At 41.1% G+C, this 27,256-nt stretch overlaps 1 protein-coding gene across 1 annotated transcript in view; it reads right to left on the minus strand.

The window, feature by feature from the left end:
- Positions 1-27,256, minus strand: part of LOC106858078 (uncharacterized) — a 181,579-nt gene that overhangs the window by 104,438 nt on the left and 49,885 nt on the right. The gene's annotated exons all lie outside the window — the stretch shown is intronic.

The raw sequence follows: 27,256 nt of genomic DNA on the forward strand, positions 1-27,256 counted from the left end.
AGGGCCCCACCAAAGAAATAAAGCTGAGCTTTACAGAAATCCCTAACTGCCAGAGAAGGTGGATACCAAGGGCTTCCTCTGAGCATCTCAGTCTTGCAGCTTTCCATCTGTTCTGGACTCCTGGGGTTTCATGCAGATGCTAAAGGAGCAAACCCCTGGCCTTGATGGGTTTTCAGGGAAGTGTTGGCTCTCATCACTGTGACCTCTGGTGCCAGGTAACCCAAAAAGGGCTGTCAGTAATTCCACCTCGCAGGGGTGCCAGGGGGTGAAGTGCAGCCCCTCTCTGCTGCTGACACAGCTTCCCAAGTAGCCAATTAACAGAACATTCAATTCCTCCATTTGCTGAAGCACATTCGTTCTGCTAGATCTTAATTTTTTGAATGAGTGAAACAGGAGTTAAGACAATTTACGTGAGTTAATGATACAGTGCAAGTTAACTGATGGGTTGTTCTGGCTTTTTGCAGGGAACAATTTGCACGCAGCCTTTCAGGGCCATAATTACTTGCAATACCAGAGTCTCAGCACACTCTTCCCTTTTTTATTTTTTGCTGTTGTACAGAAGTGTCACTCTCACAGCACTAAGTGAAAACAGATTACCTGCCACTGATCACCCAACACACCCACAGAGGAAAGTAGGGGAAACGTCTCTCCAGTGACAAGTTTTGATTTGTGGATTAAATTCCCCTCTTAATTAAGCCATGATTCTCCTGCTAACAAATTCTTGTGGAAACCCCGGGATAAATTTACCTCTTTGCAGAGCAACTTTTCCTCACATCACATCCTCCCCTTTCTTTCTCCTTATTTCATTAAGATTTTGAGCTATACGTACAAACCCTTCATCTCAAACACTCATTATGGAAATACTGCAAACCCCAAAGATGTCACAGCCGTCTCTTTTACAGCTTTTCTTTTTGTAGGCGACATTCATATTGCAGAATAATTTAGACAGTAATTTAATCACAGGGTTTAGAGGTCCAGCAAATGTTACATTTACATAATGTCAGTCTTTCAGCAGATAATTTGGTCCTTTGCATGTGTTAAAAGACGACATCGCTTGTTAAGTTCATGTTAGTACGTTTAACCCAGCAGATGAATGGCTGCTTCCTTAATCTGCCATATATTTCTAATTTTCCTAAGAATGATTAGAAAATTTTATTTAGAGTAAATTCATGAGCACAGTCATTCCACTGGAGTGACAAATCAAAAAGATTATTAAATCTCAGGGTCCAGAAATCTCCATAAAATGGTCATAAAGTCCTTGCAACACAGTAAGTGCCATTTTTTTTTTCCTTATATAAGTACTTCACTAGTCAATATATTGCTTCTGCCTCCTTTGAGTACGTGACTGAAGTTATTGAAATGTGCCTCATTAGTTTCATAATATTCTCATAAGGACATATGGGTATTTTGTAGTTTGGAAATGTACTGTTCTTTGTCTTGTCAAATGTTATTAAAGAGAATGAAATAGGTTGTAAGAAATGTGATTTAGTTTCAGTGTGCCAATACTACTATGCTGGACACCCAAAAGATAAAATAAAAGGTGGTAAATTATCATTACCCAAAGAGAAATAGCATGTCTGTACAAGTGATTTTCCAAAAGTACTACTGTGTATTTAAACTTAGAAGAATAATAACCTAGGCAAACATCTCAGGAGCCTTAACACTGAATACTTATGTTTAATACTGTATTTCTGCCTTTTTATTTTGAAGTTACACATTATGTCCTCACTACTTAACATGTAAATTGAAATCTCCCTTTTAATTTAAACTTGGACAATGTCAGGATTTGCAGCAGGAAAAAACCTGTTGCATCATCTGGCCAGCCCATGCCACTGTAGGATAATCTCTTATTTTCCACTGCCTCTGGTTTTAAATCTGCTGCAGCCAAATACAGACCAAATCAATGAACCAAAAATTACACCATGAGCTGGGAGCACATTTTGATCATTTAGTTGTAACTTGGCACAATTTCTGCACCCTTTAAAATAGAAATGTGTTTACCTAGAGCACAGATTCATACAATGAAACAGGTAATAGACATCCCCAGTGAGGGGCTGAGAGCAGCTGGAGAGCAATGCAGCAGAACAGAGTGAGGGGAGACACTCATTATTCTCCTTAATTCACTCAACTGACAATTTTCACCAGCCTGACTTCTACAGCACACAGAAACCCTCATCCTCCTGGCTTAAGGTCTTGATCACACTTCATTTCTAAAAAAAAAAAATAAATTTCTTCACATCATACACTTCGTGACAAACCAGTTTTCAATTGGTATCGTTTATCAGTTATTTTTACTTATTAAAGGAGCTGAATGGGGTTTTCCATTCATTATTTGTTTTTAAAATTAAATCCAGACAGTTTTTCTCTTATGGCAAGTTTGTGCTGAGGACTCCAAGAAGATGAGGAAACTCAACTTCTTCCAGCTGTAAGACAATTGTATATCCCCTTAGCAATGGAAAAATTGGCTAATTTGCATTAATACTTAAATGACAAAGCTTTAAAACAATTAGAATTAAATCAGATAAACTTAATTACCACTAAGGTTAAAAAAAGGATTATTTGCTATTGCTACTTAAACAGCAAAGCGAGTTCCAAATTTAGAGTTGACACAACTGACATGGGCAACTCAGCATGCACTGATAATTTTGTCATCAAAGTGATTAAATTCTAAGCTCAAGGCACTTTCTTTGATTATTCTGTAACACAGTTTGTAATATGGCACTAGGACTGGATGATCCATCACCAAATGTATTTCTTTTCTCAGCTGCTGAGCTCTTAAGACAGTTTAAGGAAATACCTGCCCCACATGAGCTGAATCTCCTGGAGTCAGAAGGTCCCACCAGGTGACCCCTTTGCCAATTAGACTGGCACAGATACAACGTCTGGTGGATCTGCACCAGGAATACGTTGGAGAAAACGTGCATGATCTCAAACTATGCCAAAAATCAATGAGAATATTGATGTACAATGAGATCTTTAATGGCAAAATCCTTACAGTTCTTTACATCAACCAAATAATTAAATTAAAAAGAACTAAATGTTTTCCTAATTAAGCAGCATGAAGTGCCAAATACTGATCTATTTTCATCTCCAACATGTTTCTATCATTTTTCTCCTTGCAGTCCCTGATGTTCCTCTGTTAAAAAAAAAAAAATCTCATAAAAAAAACTGTCTTACAAATCCAAACTAAACCTCCAAGTCTCATACAAGAAAGCAGAGAAAAGTTATAGAAGTCACTCCAAAATGTTCTCATTAGCACTTCTTTAGGTAAGAATGAGAATGAAAAAATGAGCTCTGTGAGGGCTAAGTGTCACAGCTATTTGCTGAGGCTATTATAATCATATCAGTGGCTTATTGAATTTCATAACCATGGCTCTACATCCTTCACTGACAGCTATCAGAGAGCTTAACTCAAAACTCCGAGTCAGAATGAAGGCATAGACACAATATGCTTACACACTGAAGAAAATAAAATCTCACAAGGTCAGATTTAATTTATGGTTAAATAGGGACATACATAAAGCTCCAATTCCTATCTTAACCCTAGTGAAGTCATGAAAGAGTAGAGTGTGAGCACATATTGTGTATGCACTCCCTGTTGTGTATCAACACAGCACAATACAAATTGGGAACATCTCACTGGTTTTATCCTGCATGTGAACCTCATCCAGCACCAGGAATGAGGCATTAATTGAATTTCTGGTACTGAAGTGCTGCAAAACTCACTGAGAGTCAACCCCAGCATCACCAGGATCAAACACTGGTATCAGGCACAGGGAGAGCCTCCCTGAGAACTCAAAATTATGAGTAACTCAGAGCTGGCACGAAGCGAACCCTGCATGATCCTAACACAGCTCATCCTCCCCTGACTGCACCGTGAGTCATGCAGTGCAAAGGAAAGCTGTGCCTTTATGATATATAGGCTTTCCTTGCACACAGGTTACACATTTAATTTGCTATTTACTGAAGCCTCCAAACTTGGCAGCAGAGGGAGACTGCATGATTGCCAAAATAATTGGGGAGAATTAGGACTAGACGGTGCAGTAATGAGAAAAGCCTTGGGAGAGATCCCACAGATGTTTCCTGATGCTGAGCAGAAACTGCCTGCAAACCCAACCAGAAAACAACAAACTGGCTAACACAAGTCAACAACCAAGGCAAAAGTGGAATATTCAGTGACTCAGTGTGTAAAACACCTCACCTGTCCTGCACGAGGGGCTGGTGCCATGGCAAAGGCTGGGAGGTGTCAGACTCCAACGGGCAAGGACAAAAAAGATTTGAGACTTAATCAGGCCACAACTTTATTAACCTACTTGTTCGGGGAGCTCCCAGTGATCAGTGTAGAACCATGATTCATTTTTTAATCATTTCTGTCTGGTGAAAAGCTGTGTCAGTGTTTCCCTCCCTCCTCCTCTTCCCAGCCAAACTCCTCTGAGTAACACCAAAAGGATGCAGGTGTGTGTGGGTGCCTTCACTGCCATCACCCCCGTGCTGTAGCCCCTGTTTTCCAAGGACATTTCACTCCCCCAGGGAAGTGTTTGCACAAGCAACACGGAGGTATCACAGTCATTCAGCTCCTCCTTGGTACCAGCTGAGTGTGGAGACAATTAACAGCTCCCTGCACAGCATTTCCCACTGGGAAGGGAGACAATACCTTAAAAAGAAACCCTCACAAAGAACACACTGTATTCAGGAGGCAATTGCACATTCACATCACTCCTGCTGCCTTCTGGCCTTGTCACCACCTGAAAGGCAGGTCTGATAAATCCCAGTAAGTCCTCCATGCACAGTCCCTGTGTCAAATCCCAAACGAATCTTGTTTACATGCAGGACAAACACTTCACAGGGCTCTTCCTGGGGGGAATTAGCCCATCTGGTCTTGTGTTGGCCGACCAGGAATGGTTTTACCTTTGAGGTGCAGCTGCTAATTTCCAGGGGAATTGCCTGTCCATTTGAATACCCAGTGAAGAGTGGAACCAAACATGAGCTCTCTTCATCATAATTTTTTATAGCAAGGCTACAGCCCCAGGCACACTCAGATGAAGACACGACATTGGACTTTTATGGCTCTTGCAACTTTTGGGCCAAGCTCTCTGCAGGCAGAGCTCCAGAGTTACACCACCAGAGAATATGTCAATTGTCTGGCCAAGAGCATAAAAATCCTTCTTGTTATTGTTGTTAGGAACCAAATGACAAGCAATTCATTACTGCACTGCAATTCAGTGCAATTTATTGGTTGATTTGCTGTGAGGGATTTTAGCTACATACTAATACACATACTATAAAAAGAATGCAAATTCAGTAATGCAAGTCTAAATGAATGAGACATAACATTTTCTCACAGTTTGCAAGAAATTAACCTTTAACGTCTTTTCTATGCTTTGGGAACAGCACTTGGCCAAAAGCTCTTACAGTAATAAAGCAGTGACCCATAGCAAAGAATAAATGTCAGAGTGAAATGATAACAGCAAGCCTATTTGCCAGAAAGTGGTAATTTATAAGATTTTAATTTGAGATCATCATGGGGGGTCAGCCTTATCAAATAATTCAAAATGTAGGTCACAATTATAGCCCTCAAAGTGTGGTTCTGCTCTGAAATGTGACTGCAAAAATGGCATGTTTATTATTTCTAAATGATTTTTTATCAGATGCATTGAGTTTACAAGTAAAATGCTAATGGGATAGACTTGCTTTTCCTTTCTCCATTTTTTACATTTGTGTAGCTCACTGATTTCAGTGCTTATTTCTGATTTACATTCCCCTAAAAGGAAAATCAAACCCCTCCGTTTTTCACCTTCCTGCTTGAAAGTTCCACAGAGCCAAATTACATCCTTGCTGTTCCCTGTGTCACCAAAAGCTTTCAACAAATTTACACCTTTCTGGGCTAACTAGAATGTAAAACCCTCCCAATTCTCTAACTAATAAGGAAAAAAAAAAAATCCAATCCAGGTCTCCCTTCAGGCAGATTCCTTGGGTGGTGTCAGTCACTGTGGCTCCATCACAATCGATGGAGTTCTCCATCAAAATCAATGGAGTTCACTCATGCACAGCTCTCTCTACAGCACTGTCCTTGGGTTTGCTGGCTCCTCGAGTCCAAGGCAGAAGGAGAAAAGGCTTTTAACAGGTTTTTAAATCACCCTGCCCAAATCAGTAACTGTGAAATGCTAACACCTGTCTGGAGCAGGGCTGGAATCCAGCCTTTCTTTCAAAGTAAGCCAGACTAGGAGACGGTCCAGGAAGAAGGAAAGAACCATCAAATACATCTCCTACCTTTTCTCACAGCATTTTCCACCCCTGTGATCTCCCAGCTGCAGGTGGATCCTTGATGCAAGGCAGTGTAATTGTTCATTACTCCCAGCCCTTCCTCAGAGATGCACCTGGGGCATTTCTCAGCCTATTTCCAGACAAACTGAATTCTTTCTAATGAACCCACAGAATGAATCGAGAAAGAGTGATTGAGGACTGGCTAAAGAGAAGTGTTTGCTCCACCAGTGCCTGGATGGAGACAGGAATGTTTTTTATGTGCAGGAGGGACCTTGCTGTCACCAGCACACACAGGGAGTCAATATTGCCGTAGCTAAGCAAGTTCTGTTCATTTTCCTGTGCCTTGACAATTTGTGCCTTTGCTTTTTCCTCCTTTAAACTACAATGAAACTTATGAAGGCTGAAAAAGACCTTACTCCTCTCTTTGGCATAACAAGCTGTAAACATGGAGAACAAAACCCACCAAGAACAAGCTTAGAGTCAATTAGAGTTTGATTTAATAGGATTTAGCTCAATACAAGTGAGATGATGACATGAAACATCTCCATACTCTTATTACATCTCTAATTTTATTGAATAACTTTATTCCATAATTAAATTTCTGCAGTAATTCTGTCTTTTGACATCCTTCTTCTGTCACAACTTTCTGTAAGCCAGCATATGCATTCATAAAACTCAATACTGACATGCCAATGGATGATCAGAAGTCTGCATTTCCACGTCATGGGCTAAAACACAAACCCAACCACAAGAACAGACATTTCACAGGATTGCTGGATTCAGAATTTCAACAAGCAAACTCAGCCATTATTCCAAAATACTTTAAAATCCACGTCACCTCCTCCAAGGTATATTCCCAAGAGAGGGAATAACTGGGGAGTTACACAGGCTGAAGAGCTGGTGGCATTGTCTGGGGGTGACAACTGAACCCAGGCAAGCATAACATTAAATATAATACCTTTCATTATGAAACAAGGTAGGAGAAATGCAACAAATTATTTCTCACGGACAATTTGTTGCTTAATGGCCTGAAGCAACTCCAAGGGCTGTTAAAGCTGATAAGACAGTCCTTAACCACAGTAACAATCTATACACTGGGATTAATGCCATCATAAAGTTTAAGCAATGGTTTGTAACTCCAAATATTGGCAGAAGCAACCAATTTCCTGTCTCTTGGAAAGCAGAGTATCTTACATTAAGTAAATCATAATTCAAAAGCAAGGAGGGGGAGAAAAGAAAAACCCCATGCCCTCCAAATGAATAGGTTTCACTTATTATAGTATGTGTGTTGAAAAAAATCCCTAATTGTGAGTCAGGAAACAGGACATGAAGTAATGCACTGAGAGCACCTTTCTGCTGCTTTCTCCCAGGCTCTTCAGGCAGCATTTTAGGGCTGATGCACAAGGCTTAGCAGACACAGAAGAATAAGCTGCTTTCAGGAGGCAAATGCCTGGCAGTGCATGCCTGGTCACAAATGCACATGAAATGACTGGAGATCTTCCAGAAGCAGCTGATAATTTATGTCTGATGGTGTGCCAACAAAAATAGCCTGAAAGCCACATCCTCTTTAATGGTACCTAGCTCTTCAAAGCTTCAATGGACAGTCCAAAGCTCTTGAAAAGAAAGGATGAAAACCTGAAGGGTGACAGGGAGAGTGAAAACAAACCCAAAATCAGCCCTAAGATATGCTGTGCCCTGGTCAGAACTTTTAAGAAACTCCATTGGGGTTCCAAATCCCACCACAGCAAATGACCTCATTACATTTCCAACATTTAACTTCTGATCTGGACTGGGGAAAAAACTCAGTGATCATTTCTCTCCTCGAGTCATCCACTGCATTTGAGTTTCCAGATGGGTCTAGAGCAGCTGGAAGTTCCAGGCTAGATTCCTATCACAACAGCTTGCTTTTTGTCACAAAGGATCAAAAGCAGGTTAATTGATATTAGAGACATCTTTTAAGACTCGTGTGCAGTAAGAGCTCTAAGATGAAAGCACAATGTGTTTCAGTGGGCACATCTGAGAATTTTGTATCTTTGCTTGCTCTGGAGGACAGCTTTGAGGGATTTGGCAGAGTGGCACCATTTGATTTATCCCTGCTGCCTCCTTGGACAGTGCCAGCACTGGGGTCTGTCCAGGACTGGGGTTTCTCTCTACTGCTGGGATTAAAAAAGAAAACACATCAAAAACCCAAACCAGAAAAACCAAACAGCTTTTTTTTTTCCTCTTTGCTACAATAAATGTAAGAAAACCTCAAACAGCAAACTCCACAGTTAAAGTTTTAAGCTTTCAGAAAATAGACTGGTATTTTGGCACTTCAACACCTTGTGTATTATCTTGCCACTTTCTTCTCTCTAAGTGGCTACATTGCTCTTGCAAACTAGCAAAGAGTGTGGAAATATTTATTATCATCTACATTTTCTGTAGAGATCATCAAAGGACAGTGGAAAGTATCTGTGTGCAGAGCAGGGGAAAGAGAAACGCAATTACTCCTGCTTGATCTGTTTATTCCACAAGTTGGACACAAGTCATTGCCGTGACATTTTCATTTTCCTGGATACACGACTGGGTTCTAATCTCTTTTGTGCTGGTGTAAGCACAGGAGGATCAGCAAGCTTTCCCCCCATTTACGTTTTGGGAAGCAACAGCAGGAATCAGGCCCCTCCAACCCTTGATCATTAATTCTGGTTCACCTCTTGCATGTATCAGTAGCTGTCAAAAAGATTTTGGAAAACTGTCAATCTCTGGTAAGAGATAAAATCTTGATTAATAAAAATAATTTAAAGCTGAGTTTGTTCATTGGAAAGAGAGGTCACTGGCACTGTGGTGTCAAGAAGCCAATATTTTACAAACACATGGTATTCTTAGGGGAAATCAAAGCAAAGTCTGTACAGAGCCTCCTGCCAAGTGAGCTAACAACTCCATTTAACAAAACAAAATCATCCCAATGCTTAGAAGAACTCTTTCCTTAACAAATAAAAATCAAAGCAAAATGCAGACCAAAGTGAAATTACTTCCATGATCAAATCAGAAGCTAAGGGCCAAGATGTGCTGTTGGGGGAAGGGGAAGGGAATGGAGTTTTGCTTTTAACAAGCAAGAAGACTAATGGCAATGATCAGCAGTGAAAATTCAGTTAGCTGGGCTTCTGTTCTGCTGGCCCATTATTTACCATGAAGCCACCGAACAGATTTGAGTTTCCAGCTCTGCTGCACTGAGAAAGCCCAGAGATGGACTCCAGAGGAGCTGGGATCATCCCAGCCTGGCTGCCCTTTGATCTGCAGCCCTGACCAGGTGTGCAGCTCCTCCCAGCCCAGCTGTTTGGGCAGCACTGCCCCAGCCTGCTCAGCTGCCCCTGAGAGCAGCAACAACCAGGTTATTCCACCTGCAAACCTGCTCTGGGCTTGGGCACTGCCATCCCTGACCCCTCTGAGAAACCAAACCACCCCACTCAGGGTGGTTTTGGGATAAAAATCTCCCTTCCACCTCTGAGCAGCCGTGCTTTTATAGCAGCACAATGCACTGATAAAGTGGGGAATTGTCCCACCAATTATCAGAAAAATGGAAGTACAACACTTTTTTAGTGTTTAGCTGGTGATAAATTTCCAGTGTACACAGAGATTTTTGCTCCAAATTTTTAATTTGGATGAAATACCCCCAGATGCAGAGCAGATCAGTGAGGGGCACCTCCAGCTAAGCTCAGAGAGCAGCTCCAGCACTCAGAATCCTCAGATCAAAACTTGAAATGCCTTTGCATCAGGTTTCCCTTATTGCAGTTACAAGAGGCTACGCCTAAGAAGGGAAAAATAAAAGCCAAGCTTCATCCTGTGCCTCTCTGAAGGGCGCTCCTGCGGGTAGGAGTGTGTGTCTATGTTGCAGATAACTAACTAGCTACATGACAATATGCATTGGAGATGAAACCAAAGCAAATGCCAGCATGATATATTGTGTCAGAAACATCAAAGGAGAAGGGGAGGGGAAGTGAGTGTGAAAATCAAACAGAGTACTTGGGAAAGAAAGCTAATTTTGAGTTTGATGTGCACGAGTGACACTCATTAAAAATTGACGAGTGCATGTGAAAGGATGCCACCTGGGATTATGCAACTGCTAATTAACATTTAACACCATTTTCTAACCTTATAAAATATTCTTAGCCTGCTGAAGGCTTCTTCATAACAAGCACAATGGAAAAAAAAAATCCCAGCACCTAGCAACAGCAAATGGAATGGGAAAACTTTATGAACTTTATAAAGCAGCACAGGAGGCACAAAGGGCTTAAAGGGAGAGGGGACAAAGCAGCACCATCCTTGTCAGGTGGAACACCTCTATCTGTGTCCTGCTCCCTATCCCCTGCACCAAAGGGACAAAGGAGCAAAGGGATGTGGCACTAATTACAGGCATTGGTTACTCAATGTGTGACCTGGTGCACTGATGCTCCTGCCCACAGGATCATCATTTTTTTGGGTTGGAAAACAACTCTCAGCTCATCAAGTCCCACCTTTAACCCAGCACTGCCAAGCCCACCACTAAACCATGTCCCTACATGCCAGGTCCATACATCTTTTAAACACCTTCAGCACATATTAATATTAAATTAATATAAAATCCAGCATGTTTTAAATATTTTCCAGCACAGCACACAATTTCACCCTAAATTACACCCTCCTATCTACTGTAAGCCACAACTGAGAGTATCACATGAGGTTACCCACCCTTGGAATTTAACATGAGCCTTGCAGTAGCTTCTAATTTTCCCCAAAAAAATTCTTCTCCTGGATTCCTGCCAGTAGCCAGTAGGGAAATCCTGGGTTTTAGTATCTTTCAGGGTTTTTTTCATAATAGTGGTCAGGGGAAATATGGACTCGAAGCATGAGCATCTGTTCTAGCTATAAGTTCACATGAATTTGGGGTCCCAAAATAGCAATTTTTTAGAAGCTGAGTAGGAAGTTCTCTAGAGAAAAAGGGAGGATAATTAAAAAGAACAGGAGAAAGTAAGAGAAAGTGAAGCAGATAAGGTGACAACAAGACCTGAGCCTGGTGGAACAGATCACTGCAGTGAGGGAGGAGAAAGGGGCAGATTTGCTGATTCAGAACAAAGTCCAAGAGCCTGGGAACATGCACTCCAGAGCATTTTTAAAAACCTAAGCCCAAAGCAACAAAATTAATGGATTACATTTGGGTTTGGCTATTTCAGCCGTGTGTTTACATTGTGTTGTTTCATAGTTTAAACAAAGAAGGGAGGCCAGAGGGACAAACCCAAACAGACCCTGCCTTTCCAGGGCCCAGCGTGGGGCATCCCAGCAGATCTCCCTGCTGGAATGACAATATGGTTCTTTGCAGAAATGAGACAATTTTATAAACCCAGGAGCCTTCCAGAATTTTACACACATATCCCAGAAATAAAGTGCTTTTTAGAAGATAAACACCTAATGCTGTCTGTGTACAGTGGAAATTTATGATAAAAGATGGCCCCGTGAAATGGCTCTAACTGCACAATACTGACATATTTAGGTAGATTTTAATTAATATACTGGTATTCATCCAGCATGCCCAGGAGGATTCTTGTGTCTTTTTTCACATGCTTCCAGATGAACTTGCTAATTGAATGGTTAAATGTTTTCCAAAGAGGAAAGACAGACTCTCCCCCTTATCACTGGGAAAAAGGGAATGGGATTCATTCTTACAAATAATTCTTCAGTGCAGTCAAAATTTAAAAAAAAAAAATTAGTTGTGTCCTAGATTAGCCATGTTCCTTAGATTCCATAGATACCAACAGCTGTGGATGTAATGTTATTTATCCACACCCAAAAGATGAGAGGCATTGCCTTGTCACAGTGAACAACTTCTCTGGTCCTTCCATCCTGGGTGAGGAATAACAGGAACATTCAGGGAGGGCTGAGCACACAGAAAACAAAAAAGGAGAAGTGTAAAAGAGGGGGGAAAGGGGCTCAATAGGCAAGCAAAGAAATATTCCAGTTACAACACAACACAACAGGAAAGCCCAAGACAGTCGGGGACAAACCTCGGCAGACACGGTGCTGAAGCAAAGCAGGGAACCGGAAGAAAATTGATTTTTAAGTAGAAAAAGAGTAGTTTTCCCTTGCTGAAATTGAAGCAGTGAACTTTCAGATGTTCACCTTGGGACTGTCCAAGGCTGTCCCTGCAGCTCCTGCCCTGGGGCAGTGCCAGGTTTGGGAACAGCTCTGGAGTCACTAAAGCTGCACCCAGAGCAGGATCTGCTGCAACCCAAAATGAAACCTCTGCAAAGCAGATTTGTGCTCCAAATACAAAACAGAGGGATGTCCACAGACAAAGAATGAAACCTCTGTAAATAAGAATATTTTCTTTTCTTATGAGTCCTCTCCATGACCAACAACCATTCACACTCCTGAGCACTCCTAACCTCCTGCTTTGATTTACAAATCCCAGATATTACACTGGCTCTCTCCTTACAAACTGTAAAATCTGCACTGAGAAAAAGGAGAGAACGAAGTTTAGATTATTTTTTAAGGATTATCTTTCATCATCATCATTGTTTCAAAACCTTTTAAAGTATGGCCTTTCCTGAAATGGCCACTGTTTAAAATCTGAAACTGCATTTTCACATAAAGAAATATTTATTTTGTAGAAAACCCAGAAAGATAAAGCTCACTGATTGCCATGAACTGTCATTTTCACAGGAAAAAAAAAAACAAAACAAAAAAAACAGAAAAAGATCAAACACTTTAAAAATCTGTCCAAAGCTTCTAACCCTTAAGCTAATAAAAGAAAAACAGCAAATCAGCTTTTAAAACATACTACCCAAAATTTTATATTTCTAGAAAAGCATGTCTATGACAATTACCACACCTCAAGTATGAGGTTAGAAAAAAGTCAATAAATAACCTGTGCAACATGCCAGAAGGAAATAGGGCAATTAAGAAAAAAAAAATAGAAGAAAAAAAAAAGTCTGGAAGAGCCCATTCAGAGGATTGGGGAGCAGGTTATTTTGATTGCCAGTATGCAAATAAGGAAGGATGTGGATAAATGGCATGCAGGGATGTGATTTTATTTCTTTATTTTTAAAAATCTTGCTAGAGTCTTCCAGTTTTCTGTTTCTATAGTGAAGTATCAATTTAAGGCCTCCCTTATTTCTTTATTTTCTGAGTGCTGGAGCTTGGAATAAAATTCACTAATAAGTGAATTTTGGAGCATATTTAGAGCAGGTGGCTTGTTTTGTTTGAGATTATTTTCAACAACTGATCATATAAAAGATGCTTTTATTTGTCCATCCTTCCTTGATTTCTATTTTTCTATCTGTACCCCGAGGCAAAACCAAAAACCCAAAGACATGAAGTGGATTTTCTCTAGCAAAGTGCTGATTCCTTGGTCCACCACATTTGTCACCTGCTTCAAGGGACTCAAAACACAAGATATATTGGAATAATTAGTGCAGACAGCTACACCTGCACAGGCAAATAAATATGGTCAGATCCACAACCAGGAGAAATATCAACAAGGATAAGAACCACATTCACTGGGAAAAATAACCTTTTTCAATACCAGGCATCCTTCTGCTTCCTGCCAGCTTTTTCCTTTGGTTTATCTGCAGCTGATAACACCACAATAGTTTGTTGGAAATTTCCATTCTAATTTGGCAAACAGGAATGTGGGTAAATCTTTAACTGTGCTGAATGAAAACTAGAATGTTTTGTCCATCAAAATTAAAAAATGAAGTTGGGCTACTGGAAGGTTAAGATAACCAGTCATTAACTACACGGTATTTTTGATGGGTTTCTTGTATAAAACCAAGGAAAGGAAAATTAACTGAATTTTCTCTTACTCAAGAAGAAAATTTAGAGAAAAGTAAGTACAGCATTTAAAAAAAAAAGTGATCCCCTACCACATGCTAAAATTACATTAATATAAATTAATCACATTTTGATTTTAGTAAGTAGCAGGTAACGTAAAATGGAGAAGGAATCAACATTGGTGCAGCCAATGACACCAAGGTGCTTTCACAAAAAAAAGAGCCATCTGTGAGGCATCAGGACAGGATAAATTTCATTTTGTTTCCAGTCACTGTGCCTTAAAATCTCCTTCAAATTTACAACTCACGTGACAAAAAGGATGGTGAGATTTCAAACCGTCCCTGCTCTTACCTCTCTCCATGCCAGTTTTCCTTGTCCCAGCCTTTGCTGGGAGCAGGGGAGGAGCAGAAATTCTGGGGTGAGCATCAGAACCCAGCAGAGATGAGACCCCACAGCCCCTGAAACCAAGTATGGGTCGCCTTAGAGTTTGCTTACGAGGTCTTACCCACCCTTGATTTCTGGAGCCACGGGGCTGCCTGGGCAGGGTCTGCACCCAGCCTGGGGTGAGGATGATGAGGGTGATGTCTGTCTGCAGACCTGCTGTAAAACAAGGGGGTTTTGGCCAAGAAACACACATGCCTGATCTTGTGACTGATATTTCCTGCACAGCATTCCTCTTACATCATCTGTACTGTCTCCACTGCACTTTACTGGGACTAATAAACATTCCACACTCACTTTGCAATGTATTTTCCCCCCTGCAAGACAACCCACTTGCTATTAGCATGTAAACTGCACACTTGCCAGTCAGGTTAACCTCATCAATCTTGTCCAAGACAGAAGAGCTTGTACCCTCTTACAAGATTTCTGGGACTGCACTTTTAAGTTATTCATCCATTTATTTGAAAGGAAAAGAAAAAAAAAATCTTACAAGATTTCATCTCTAGACTTCAAAAATAGGACATATTAATGGAAAGAAAAAGGATCACTCGAGTTATTTTTATATTCAAATTTGAATTTTTTCCCCCAGAGGAATCCGTTTTTGTGCTTCCCAGAAGAATATAGCACAATTCCATCCCTGCTTTGAATTAGGAAAGCAGAATGAAGGAATTAAGATTTTTAAAATAACTATCAAAACCATGCCTTGGATTTCAGTGTTTGTGCTCTTGCTCAGTAATGACTCGCCACTCACCCCCTGAGGAGCAGAATAAATTAAGCATGTGCCATATTAACAAGCTTCTTATTCTGGGGCTGACTCCAACATCCCTGCATTGTGTGTAGAAGATGAGCTCCTCCTCGGAGAGCAGGACTGGAACCTCACCCTGCTGCCCTGCCCTCCAGGAAAGGCAGGGAGCTGGGAAGGGTCACAGGGGAACCAAGGAAGGAAGGAGGGACCTCAGGGTCCCAGCCTGACCTGGGGCAGCATCCTGGCTGCCTCACACTGGGAAATGGCCTGGCTGGCTATGACTGGGAAATCAGCACATCAGGAGGGAAAGGAAGAATAAGAAATAGCCTGGGTTGGGCTAAAGCCAGTTGGGTTAAAGCCAGTGCCACCCCTGCCATGGCAGGGACACCTTCCACTGTCCCAGGTTGCTCTAAGCTCTGTCCAAACCTGGTCTTGGACACTGCCAGGGGCAGCCATAGCTTCCCTGGACACTGTGCCAGAGCCTCACCAACCTCACAGGGAACAATTCCATCCCAATAACCCCTCTAACCCTGCCCTCCTTCATTCTGAAGCCATTCCCTGTCACTCCCATGTAAATTGCCTCTCTCCATCTTTCCTGTTGCCCCTTCAGGTGCTGGAAGGCCACAGTGAGATTACCCTAAATTTTCTCTTTTCCAGGCAGAACAACCCCAATGCTCCCAGCCCTTCCTTGTAGGAGGGGTGCTCCATCCTTTGAAACTCTGCTCGTATTCTTTTGAGATTTACCAAGACAAAACTTGCACCTAGCCCACAGAATCCAAGTGTTGCAGGTGGGAACAGAATTTGTTTCAGAACTCATTTGTACTTTTTTGGGGCTCCACACACTGTAAAACTGAGTTCCCTCAGTTTGGGTTGCTTGAAAAAGTAATTTTTCATTTTCTCTAAAATAAGGACACATGGGCAACTTCATTTTGCAGTAAGAAGAGAAAGGCAGATAAAGATTATGAGCCAGGAAAACCACCAAAATAATAAAAAGACCTTTTAAAATTTCACCCCTGATATTTCAGAACGAGCCCTGAATTCCCCTGGAGGATTTGTGAAGGAAGAATTTCAATATGTTCCTTCTGCCGGAATTAACTTCATTAGACAGAAGTGAAGCTGAAACCTGAAAGATTAGACCTGTAAGTGCAAAAAAAAAAAACAAAAAACCTGGGCATTTCAGGAACTCCTTTCTTCAGCAGAGCTGCTCCCTTGCAAAGCTTTTCCAGATGACACTTCACAAACGGGGCATTGCTCAGAACGTGAACAAAAGCTTTCACCAGCAGGAGGGGGAAAAAGCAGCCACGTTATTTCATTCTGAAGAGTGGTGTTGTACAGCAATTACTTTGCATAAAATCTTCCATAATGAATTAAGAACCCCGAGTTAGTGCAGCAGCCAGGCTGACAGAGCAGGCAATCCATCACAGAAATGATTCATAAATTAAACCATCCCCAACTAAGGCCTTCACATATCACTGTGTAATAGCTCCTAAGGAGTCATTATGGGTATTCTGTCAATAATGCATAAACTTCATGACCCTTTTAACTCCCACCTCCCCTCAGATCCAAACAGTAATGGCCCATCACTCCTTCCCCCATCCCTGATTCCTGGGTGCTGTTTTCTCACCCCATGGAAGTCAATGAAAGTGCTGCCATTGATCTCCAGCAGCCTTCCCCTCACCTTAGCTCTAGCAAACAAACAAATTCAAACTTAGCAGTGGCTGGAGTTGCTTGGAAAGGACAGGGAAAAAACCAAGAAAATCAAGGATTAAACATCCACTTTTCTCATACTGGCAGAGCTCTGCGCAAACCATCGTTGGTGTGTTACACAACATGCAGAGAGATGGGCTCGTTCAGTTTAACTGTTACCAATTTCATTAATCCCCCTCAATTTCCTGCTTTCACATCATACTTCCACATGCACTTTCACTGATAAGAATTAAAAAAGCCACGAGTAAACATCTCATTCAACATGGTCTATGAGACTTGGTGGTTTTTTTTCTGAAATATCCCACCACAGCTCCACATTCCCCACACTGAAACCATGAACCATCAGCTAAACATCAGCACTGCCCAGGTGAGCCCTGCTGGAAGGCACCTCCTGGAGCAGCAGGGGCCTCAGAAGCACCTCAGCAGTGACTGCCAAGGAGAGGTGCTTTTCAAGTGAAGTGTTTCATGTCAAGAAGTAAGCAAAAGCATCATTTGAAATCTGAAATATAGGGAATAAAATAAGAGAATGTGAGTCTGACATTTTGCAGCCCTTGCTCGAAGCCAGCTATTTGCAGAGAGTTCTTTCAGTAGAAGAAATAGTATGGCTAAATTTAGTGTATTAATACTAAACCATAGATAACAGGTTATACTTTATTAGTTTAAGGACTATTTAGCAGAAGGAAACTCTTCTTTCTTTTAAACACCTGCCTAAGTTAAGCAACCAGTTTTGTTACATACAGGAAACCATCCTGTAACCTGGTATGAAACAACACAAAAGCAATGCTTCAAATACCACAGGGATTTTTCTCAGAAAGAAGAAAAAAAAAAAAATTCCCTTTTTTGCACAATGTATATACAAGAGAATTTATACCGCCCACAAAATCTCTCCATTGATAGATCTATTTGAAATGAATGAAAACTGAAATTGTGGGGTTAGATGAGGATGCCCTTTGCTGTGCAGCACAGAGCTGGTCTGGGCAACCTGCAGCTGCACACATCTAGAAAAGCAGAGTAAAACACAGGCTGGCTCATTGCTGCAGCTCCTGCAAGTCATTGCTATTCCTCTTCCACCTCGCAGGGTTCACTGGCAGATCAGTCCCATCAATTACTGCTCTGTGCTACCAGGCTCTGATATTACCTCAAGGAAAGCTCTGCACATCCAAATTCAAAGGCTGCCAAGGTGCAGTCGTGACTTAAACATCATCATTTGGTTTTCACACGCAACAAGGAAACCTATCATTGTGAAAATGGGTAATCAGCCAAATAATCTTTGAGTTCACTTCATTTACAGGCCTGCAGCTTTGTAGTTTTAAAAACACAGTGGAAGTGTTGGGGTGTTTCAGCAGTACATATTATTCATAGTATACTGGAATTTTCCAGGTAACAAAACAACGGGAATGAGATGATGAATACAAACTGCAAAGAACTACACATCCTGGGTTTCTTTCCAGTATCACTCTTCAGGATGGTTCAGATACTTCTCTTTCAGGGATTTTTATGCATGGTAAGCAGTAAAAGTAACCAGAAATATTTTCATTGCCCCAGCCTTCTGGACCCACCAGAATAAATCACCTCTTGGAATAGTAGCACCAAATACTTCATGTCAGTTCAAACCTCTGGACGCCTAAACCCATCCTTTACTTCACTAGTAATTACTTTTTTAGAAAAAAAGAAATATTACGTGCTTGACAACTTAAGCCAGCACTGACACATTAATCTTTCTCTTCAGGTAGTGGCTCAGGCTGAGCATTGCTCCCAACAGCAAAGCCCTGACTTGGGGAGACACAGATGGGTGAGACATCCCCACACTGGGGAAGGTCACACTCCTACTCACCCTGTTTCTGTCTAAGAGTTCTTAGATCTGCAAGAGACAGCAATTTTTTCCCTAAAAAACAATCCAGATGGAGTTTTATTTTCATTCTTTCACTGTGTTGTTTCCATGCCTGAACACCAGGAGCCTTGAACTCTCCCACAGCTCCCAATTGTGTTTGTGCCAAGGCTGACCCTGATTGTGCCCTCCTTAGCACAAACACAAACATATTTTTCTCTGAAAACCATCATTTCCACTAGTAAGAATTCCGAATTTTTCAACTCCTTGCATTCCCATTAAGAACAAACCAGGATTCCTGTTGCTGTGCAGGCACCAAGCAGAAGCTGCCACTGAGCCACAAATGGGACAGTCACAGTGCCAGCAGTGGATGTGTCCTCAAGTGCTGTCAACAACAGTGAGTGAACCCTGACAAATGCAGCCAGGAGGGTTTCCAGGAGCTGAGTCCCTTCCCCAGGTCAGGCAAGGGCAGGACACGATGCTATCCCCCAGGATATTTACACAGCACCATGGTTCAGGCGAGTCTGTGCACTCCCTGAGACACTGATTTTACATCTGGCACAGCTGCACAGGCACTGCAGGCTCTTACCTGCTGCTCTGGGAGCACCAAAGTGGTGTCAGAGTACACCTGTAATTTTTTTAGGATGATAAGTGTTGGGAGAAGCAGCCAAGAAGACGCTTGTGCTGCAAGAGGAGAAGTCCTGAGGGGGGAGTTTTTGTTGGTGTCCTCCTTGGGCTATTTAATACACAAATATATGGATATGGAATCTGATTTGTATTTTATACCCCCAGCTCCATAAGCCTGGCTGCTCTGTCCCTGTCACTCAGCAGTAACTGTTCAGGTTTAATGGTGGAGTGGCATCACATGGTGAGGTTGAACATGGAAATTGTCCCTGTGCATGGGTTTGTAAGAGGAAAGCCAGCTTCACACAGTGAAGATATAAATAATTTCAAGTGTATTTGGTAAAAAATGGCATCCACAATTCAGCTGCAAACTTAGATCTAAGGGGTTGTTCTGGATCTGAAACCCAAGAAAACCAAACTGCATTGGGACACAACCATTGACACATCCCCTTTGTGGGCTCATTGGAAGAAAGAAATAACACCCAGAGTAAGAATTTGCCTTTCACTGAGTTTTTTATTTACCCACATGCACAACAAACCTCACTCGATCCCTCTGTAGCATTTCCACTACTTCTTATTCAGATGAGAACACAAATGCAATCCACTGGCTTCACGTCTTTGCTTCTTGCAGATTGACTTTTTTATACCCTTACCTGGCCTAGTTCCATTTATTAGGAACATATAAAAAATTATTGCCTTCTATAACTCTTCTTCAACAATGCCTCCAGCCTGAAGGCTTCATGAAGTTATAAGCAAAGATTTATACGTAATAAATTATTGAAAATGAAAAATATCTGTCTCCAACAAAAGTAATATATTTCAGGTAACAATGACTTTTCTAGTGAAGGGGAAGATAAAAGTGTATTTAGCAGGTATTCTGATACCATAAACTAGAATTCAATATTTGCATGCTCAAATATATTACAGAAAAATATGCTAATTCAAATCTGACATTAAGAAATTACTTTCTATAGCAAATTGGAATTCCAAATGAAACAATAAGCTGCACTAGACTTAGACAGCTACACAGTCCACTTGGCAAAGAGAAACCACCTGCAGAATTAAAAAAAAAAAAATACCCACAAAAAAACCCTGAAAATGCATATTACTGTTAAAACCACAAATACTAGAATGAGATTTCCTGCCTTTGCAGCACATACCTTTTCCCAAATATCCCTTCATAAATTTCTCGTAGGAGTCCTACATCCACACCCCATCACTCAGTGCATAAAATGGTTCACAGCTCTTGTACAGAGAACCTGCTAAGTGGATTAAAGCTTATTTTTCATGTGTGACTTCATGATTTACTGTGTTTGGCCAAGATTCTTCCTTGACTGAACTTGACCTAATCCATGCATGATTTAAAGGGGATTTTATGTATACAAACACATGAATAGATAGTAAAATACTTAGATTCATTACACTAGAAAACAACTCTCAGATTCAAACTCCAAAGAGGGTTCTAAAAGCTACTATCACATGTGCTCTTTATGATTTTATTTCAAGTGAGAATAAAACCATTTTTACTGTTGACTTTTGACTCCACAGTTCAAGATCAGATTCCACTAGTTTTAGATAGCTTGAACTATTTCTATATCTTAAGTCACAGAACCTACAACGAACATAAAGCTGTTCAAACAGAATTTATATCCCCATTACAAATAACAGATCAAGCATGGAAGCCAAAATGGGAATGGCACATTCCCAACAATAGGAATGAAATAATATCAAAATAATACAATATAAAATCCTCATAAGGAGTTTTCTTCTAAACTGCAGTATTAAAAATTTGTGCTATGATTTTACTAGAGAATGTTTCAGTCTATTATACTGACAGAAAAAGTTTCTAGAAAGTTGTTTCCATTCTCAATACACAGAAGGAAAAGGATGGTCTAAGACAAAGGTTCTAAGGTGGTTACAGGAGGATAATTCCAGTTGTAGAAACAATTAGTTAACAACCTTATTACTGCTAAAAAGGAGGTTAACACTTCTGTACCTGCCACAAGATTCCCTAACACAGGGTGAGGATGAACTGTAAATTCTGAATCCCAGCTGGGTCCAGGGATGTGAAACTTGCTCTGAAAGCTGCTCCTCTGCTCTCCTCCCGTTGGAAAGTTCTCAGAGAACCATTTCAGAAATTCAGTGTCATAACTAATCAACACTTTGTGGACACCAACAGGCACCTACCACTAACCTCAATATGGGCAGAGACCAAGGGAATCCCAGAGCTCTGGGGCTGAACAGCAGCCACAAGGCAGGTCCATTCACCTGGAGCTCATTTCAGCCAAGGGCTCCATCCCTTGATCCATTTAACCAGGGAGGTGAAGGTGGGCACTGTGCAGGACATCAGCCAGCTCTGGGGGACATGGGGAGCACTCTCACAGCTGGGAGGAGGCTCAGCAAGCTGCTGCTGACTGCAGCAGGGAATGGTGGCCAGGAAAGGAGAATCCAAGAGTGGTCACTTGATTACAGAACAGGAAAGGGACAGAATGAAATGAGAACACAACAGCAGTCTGAAAACAAAAAAATCTGTAAATCTGACGTGGCATGGATGGCCCAAAGCAGCAGAAAATTGGAGCTGGCTACCCAGACTGATCCAGCTGCCCTGAATTCCCCCCAGATGGGCACTTCCAGTTGGCCCCCATGGTGGTGAAAAGTGCCATTGCATCCTACCTCAGCATGGTTCTAGGAATACATCAGAAAAATCAGTTTTTACTTCTAGACTTAGCTTCCCTTCCTAGCCTTGTGTACTGCTGACCAGGCTCTGCACAGAATTCAGATTTGCAGTTTGCATTAGAAAAAGAAAGGTAAAACCACAAAACCTGCCACATTTTTCCTTACCATGGTACATTTTTGCAAAAACGAATACACTTCCCTCCTACCAGCACTTTTTTTAATGGTCCAGGAGATTGTCCCATTCCCAAGAGACCTTTAGGTTTATTTTGATCAATTTATTGGCTTCCTCACACTGGTTTTCAATAGCATAGCAATTTCATTTTGAATCTAAAAGCATTATCAATTTTCTTCTTTATGCTGAATATATTATTGGCCTTGAAAGATCCTGCTATCAGAGCTTTCCCAAGAAGGATGGGTGTATTTGCTTAGCCCTGAGAAAAGCTCCATTTCCAGGAGCTAGTCAGCAAACAGAACCTATTTCAGCTCCTTCCATCAGCAGGCTGGACCATTAATACCTGCAGGAAGTAGATCTGCAAGTCAGATGGAGTCATCACCACCTACTTACTCTGAGGAGAGTGCCTGGCTTTAATACCTTCAGAATCACAATTTCCCATTGAGAAGCTGCCCCAAGCTATTGCCAATTTATAGTGGACACCCACGATGAGCAATAATAGCTTGTACTGTGATAAAATAGATTTATTGTCAATATAAATATACTTACTGCAGCAGCTTTTCTTAAATCTTTATTTATAAGGCACACCAGATAGCCCAGTGAGGTAAAGGAAGTATTTCTATATACCAGACTTTTCACTTCATTTCCTAGAAAGATTACAGAACATCATGGACACAAGGATCACACCAAAGGTTACATATTCTAATTTCAGAGAAAATAAAACACTGTGAAGAAAAGTAACTCTACAGAAATCCATGCAAATATTAGTCTATATACCCAGGTTTTACTCTAAAATGAACCTCAGACTTCAAAAGGAATGGAGTTGGGTTGATGGACCCTCTGGAGATATTTATCTGATAAAAGACTTTCAAATTATCCTCCCACCCCCATAAGATATTATCTTCATAATGTACTAAAAAAAAAAAAAAATCCTGGCCTTTGGTATTCACCTAGCAGTCCTGGATGGGGCTGAAATTAATAAATAATAGAGCCACTAGCAACACCCTATTGATTTTCTGCCGGATTTGTCTGTCTCCTCAGAATTTTAAGAAGTGTTTAAACAGATATATCCATTATGTGTTGGAAGGAATTTTAAAACTCCCCAGTAGGGCTGTAGTTGATGACATATTGACAGTATCTCAGCCTGAAATAATTCTGGACATTCCGCCTGTGCTGTCTGCAGATGCAGAGCCAAAAACACCCAGCTGAAGGGCAAAGTGAAGGTCAAATGCCTGAAGCACTCAAGAGAAAGCAGCTATACTTGAACACTACTGCTTCAACCCTTGGACATCAGCCTGTGAAGACAGAAGCAATTCCTGTTATCAGCTGTACAAATAAAATTATTAAAGCATCAGAGTGTTTTTCCATTGAAAAGAGTGCCCTAAGGACTGAGATTTTAACTCTGCTAGGAAAGAACTGAGGAGTTCTTATCTTCATTTGCTAATATAAACAGAATACCTTCACTAATTCCCCAAAGCTGCTCCCAGCTCCTTTGCAGAGCTTTTCTCAAAGTTCCTTCCCCGTGCTCTGCTTCTACTGCAGCCCAATTTACGAGAGCATTTAATGCATTAAGACTGGAAGGCTTCAGATTTTCCAAATGTAGGGCAGCAGAACACTGTCACCTTGCTAATAAAATGGGATGATATGGTTTCAGAGCCATTTACCAATCCCTTGGAAACTTTTTTACATTTTAATGCACCAGTGAAATGGAAGAGCATGCAAGAATTTTGATTCTACTTTGACAGGAGACTAAAACAAGAGCATGTTAATCAGCTGTGTAAATGCTCCTTTTTGAACTGCTCCTATTTGTTGCTCCTTTGCTTGAGCAGGAATGTTCTCCTCATTATGGTCCTGATTAAGAAGTTTGATGTGCTGACCTTGAATATCAAATTAAGCTCCACGCTGCAAGCAAAGCATCCTATCTTCTCTAGTGGCTTATAAATTCATTAGACACTTTAGACAGAGTTTTAAAATTTGCTGACACCAAATTCACTCAATACAGAACAGAACTGTTAAGATTTATGAGGCAAATCTGCAGTTAAGTGAAACATGCAATCTCCAGGTGATTTCCACCAGGAACCCTTTCCACCTAGGCCTTCTCCTTGTTTTTTAAACAATGCCCTATTAAACTGCAGCCTCTTAATTCCCTTTTCATTTTCCAGTCAAGTGATCAATAGCAGAGGACAGGCAGCAGTCTGGCAGCTGCTGGGACGAGCCCGAGCCAGGAAGGCGGCGGCGTTTGCTCGGTGACACGGCTGGGGACACCGGTGCTGCACAGCCCTCACCAGTGCAAAAGGAATAACTCCAGTGTCAAAGTCCTCTTGCTGCTGTGGAGTGAGAATGATTTATCTCGGATGCCATGTTCTCGGAGCAGCTGGATCAGAATTTTAAATCTTTTTGCCATCTATATTCCCCAAGGGCACGAGAAGTGAATCAAGACTCTTTTTTTACTTTCATGGATTCCAGGCTTTGACAGGACTTCACAGCGGAAAAAAAACATTAATTTCTGAACATCAGGCAAGCCCTGTGTGCCTGGTCTTTGCTTAACCAGGCTTTGTTTTCATTTTGGCAGAATATGTTTTGTTTGCATTTTAAAAAGAGGCATTTGGTATCAAATGCCAGTGCTTAACTAGAAAGCAGCTCCACCAACAGCACCAGCCTTGTCTACCACACAGGGTAAGACTCACAAAAGAAAGTTAATTCAGTTCATTTGTGAAGACACTTCAAGGGGATGTCAGGATGTAAAGCCTGCTCACAACAGGAAGGAGAGATGGTGAGAGGGAGACACGGGGTAAAATCAATCACGGGAGGAATATTCTCACAAGACTAATTTATCCGACATAAGGAGGGGTTTGTGTCGCAAACCTTCCTGCTGACAAGATTTAACTAAGCAGACACACTGCAGAGAAAGGGTCAAGACGAGGACACGGAGGCAACTCAAATACCCAGCAGCCTTCCCTAAATACTCAGCTGAAATTATTCTCTCTCATCTTGCACATGGTGTGCGACACAGCAGTCTCAAGCCGTATGGCACCAAGGATGCTGATGTGCTCTTCTGCTGCCATCCTGGCCAGGAACCCAGAACAGCAGCAGCTGCCACAGGGATGTCTCTTCTTTCACATTGATCATTTTGTAAATACAGAGGATCAGCGCAGCTGTACAACTCACAGCTCCAGGGTAGAGGCAGCATGGCTCACACCAAGACTTTCTTGGAAGTCTGGTGTCAGTCTGCAAGATAGTTTGGATGAGAGGATCCAAAATCCAAGTGGCAGACAGGATGCTTAACAAACTGATGCAGCCTGAAGCACAAAAATACCTTTTTTTTTGGTGTAGAATTACATTTATAGCCAATTCTGCCTCAAATAAAGGTATCAAAGTGCAATACAAATACAAGCAAAAATTTGCTATGCGGATAGAAACCACATACAAATAATTGGGATGGAAATGTTTATCTGGAGAGTGACTCAAAGTGGCCTGAAGAAAGAATGGCATCAACAGAACTTGATATCAGTGTTCAGTTGGCTTCTCTGCTCTCAGAGCTTTGGAGGGGAAATAGATATATCTAATATCAACCTTAACTGCTGGAGCTGCAATTCCAACCAGAATGGCAAGGTGGAAATGGGTCATACCGTGACCTTGTAAACAAAGAAAGCAGAGAGAATAATTACAGTCCCCACAAAACAAGCATGCAAACACAGAAGGGCAGCAAAAGGACTTTATCCCACATTCCAGCTGGCATTTCTGAGATTCATTACAGAAATGAAGGTTGGTAAGAAGTGTCATGCAGTTAATGACATCAGAGAGGAGTGTGACCTTCACCACCTCAAGTAAAAGTGAACTTACATAAAATAGCCAGTTAAAAGATGAGGTGAGAAATGAGATGAGGCCAGCAGCCATTTCTGCTTCCTCTTGAACCAGAAAGAGAGAAGGAGGAGAACGAACTGCACTCAAGCCTATATGGGGGGAAAAATGTGACCTAAGGTCTTCTACCACAGCTAATTCCTCTTCTTTCCATAGACAAATATGATTGGATTTAAGATATAACAAAGTGAGATAGTAACAAGGAGTGTTTCATTAATGCCACAAATCTGCTTTCTGAAATCCAGAACTGATGCACTGTGGTGTAATTACATGTAAATAGACTGAAAAACACACCATGAAAAGTTGTCCATAAATGTGCAAAACCATCCTGAGTTCCGCCTGCATTTTTAAAAATATTTTGCATTTTACCTACAGCAGAATGTCCTTTAAATGAAATGTCATAGCAACCAAAATAACGTCTTCAAACATAATTTCATCCTTGTTCTCCATCACTTTTTCTTCCTTCCTGTTTAATGCAGTTGCTCACATTTGATATTCCTGTTAATTATCACCACAGCATTTTTTTTTTTGCTTCAACCATGAAAGGTTGGATCACAAGGTCTCCTTCCAACCTGATATCCTGTGATTCACCTCTCCTATAGCTGCCCTTCCCAGATTTATCTAACTTTATTTCCTAAAAAAAAAAAAAAAAAAGATAAAATGCATGGATTTGACTACACAAGTCCAAGATCTATAAATATTTTGTGCTCTGAACTGTATGTTTTACTAAACACATATGAACATGCAAAATTTCCATCACGACAGTCAAAGTTCAGTCTCTGGGTCAAATGAGTGTTGCCTGCACATGGGTCATAAAATAAAAGCATTAATAGTGGTTTAGTCCCTCAATTCTTCAATTGTTTGCAGTTACATCTGGTATTGAACCAGGAACCCCAAATCCAAGCAGAGAAATTGAAGAAAACCTTAGAAAAACTAGAAATCTGTGTCCACTGCCAGATGGTGTACCAGCAACAGCAACGAAAAAAATATTTAATGACAGTAAGATCTGAAAGGAAGACACAAATACTAGAACATAAGGTTTTTAAAGCAATTGCTTAACAAGTTTATAGAGGGATTAATAAGACACATCTGCTCGCTCTAGCTGGAAATTCTGTCAGTGGCACAGGAGTTTCTTCCAGTCCTAGGTTTGTGT

The sequence above is a fragment of the Sturnus vulgaris genome, chromosome 10 (assembly GCF_052056855.1).
Source record: "Sturnus vulgaris isolate bStuVul1 chromosome 10, bStuVul1.hap1, whole genome shotgun sequence".
Lineage (NCBI taxonomy): Eukaryota > Metazoa > Chordata > Aves > Passeriformes > Sturnidae > Sturnus > Sturnus vulgaris.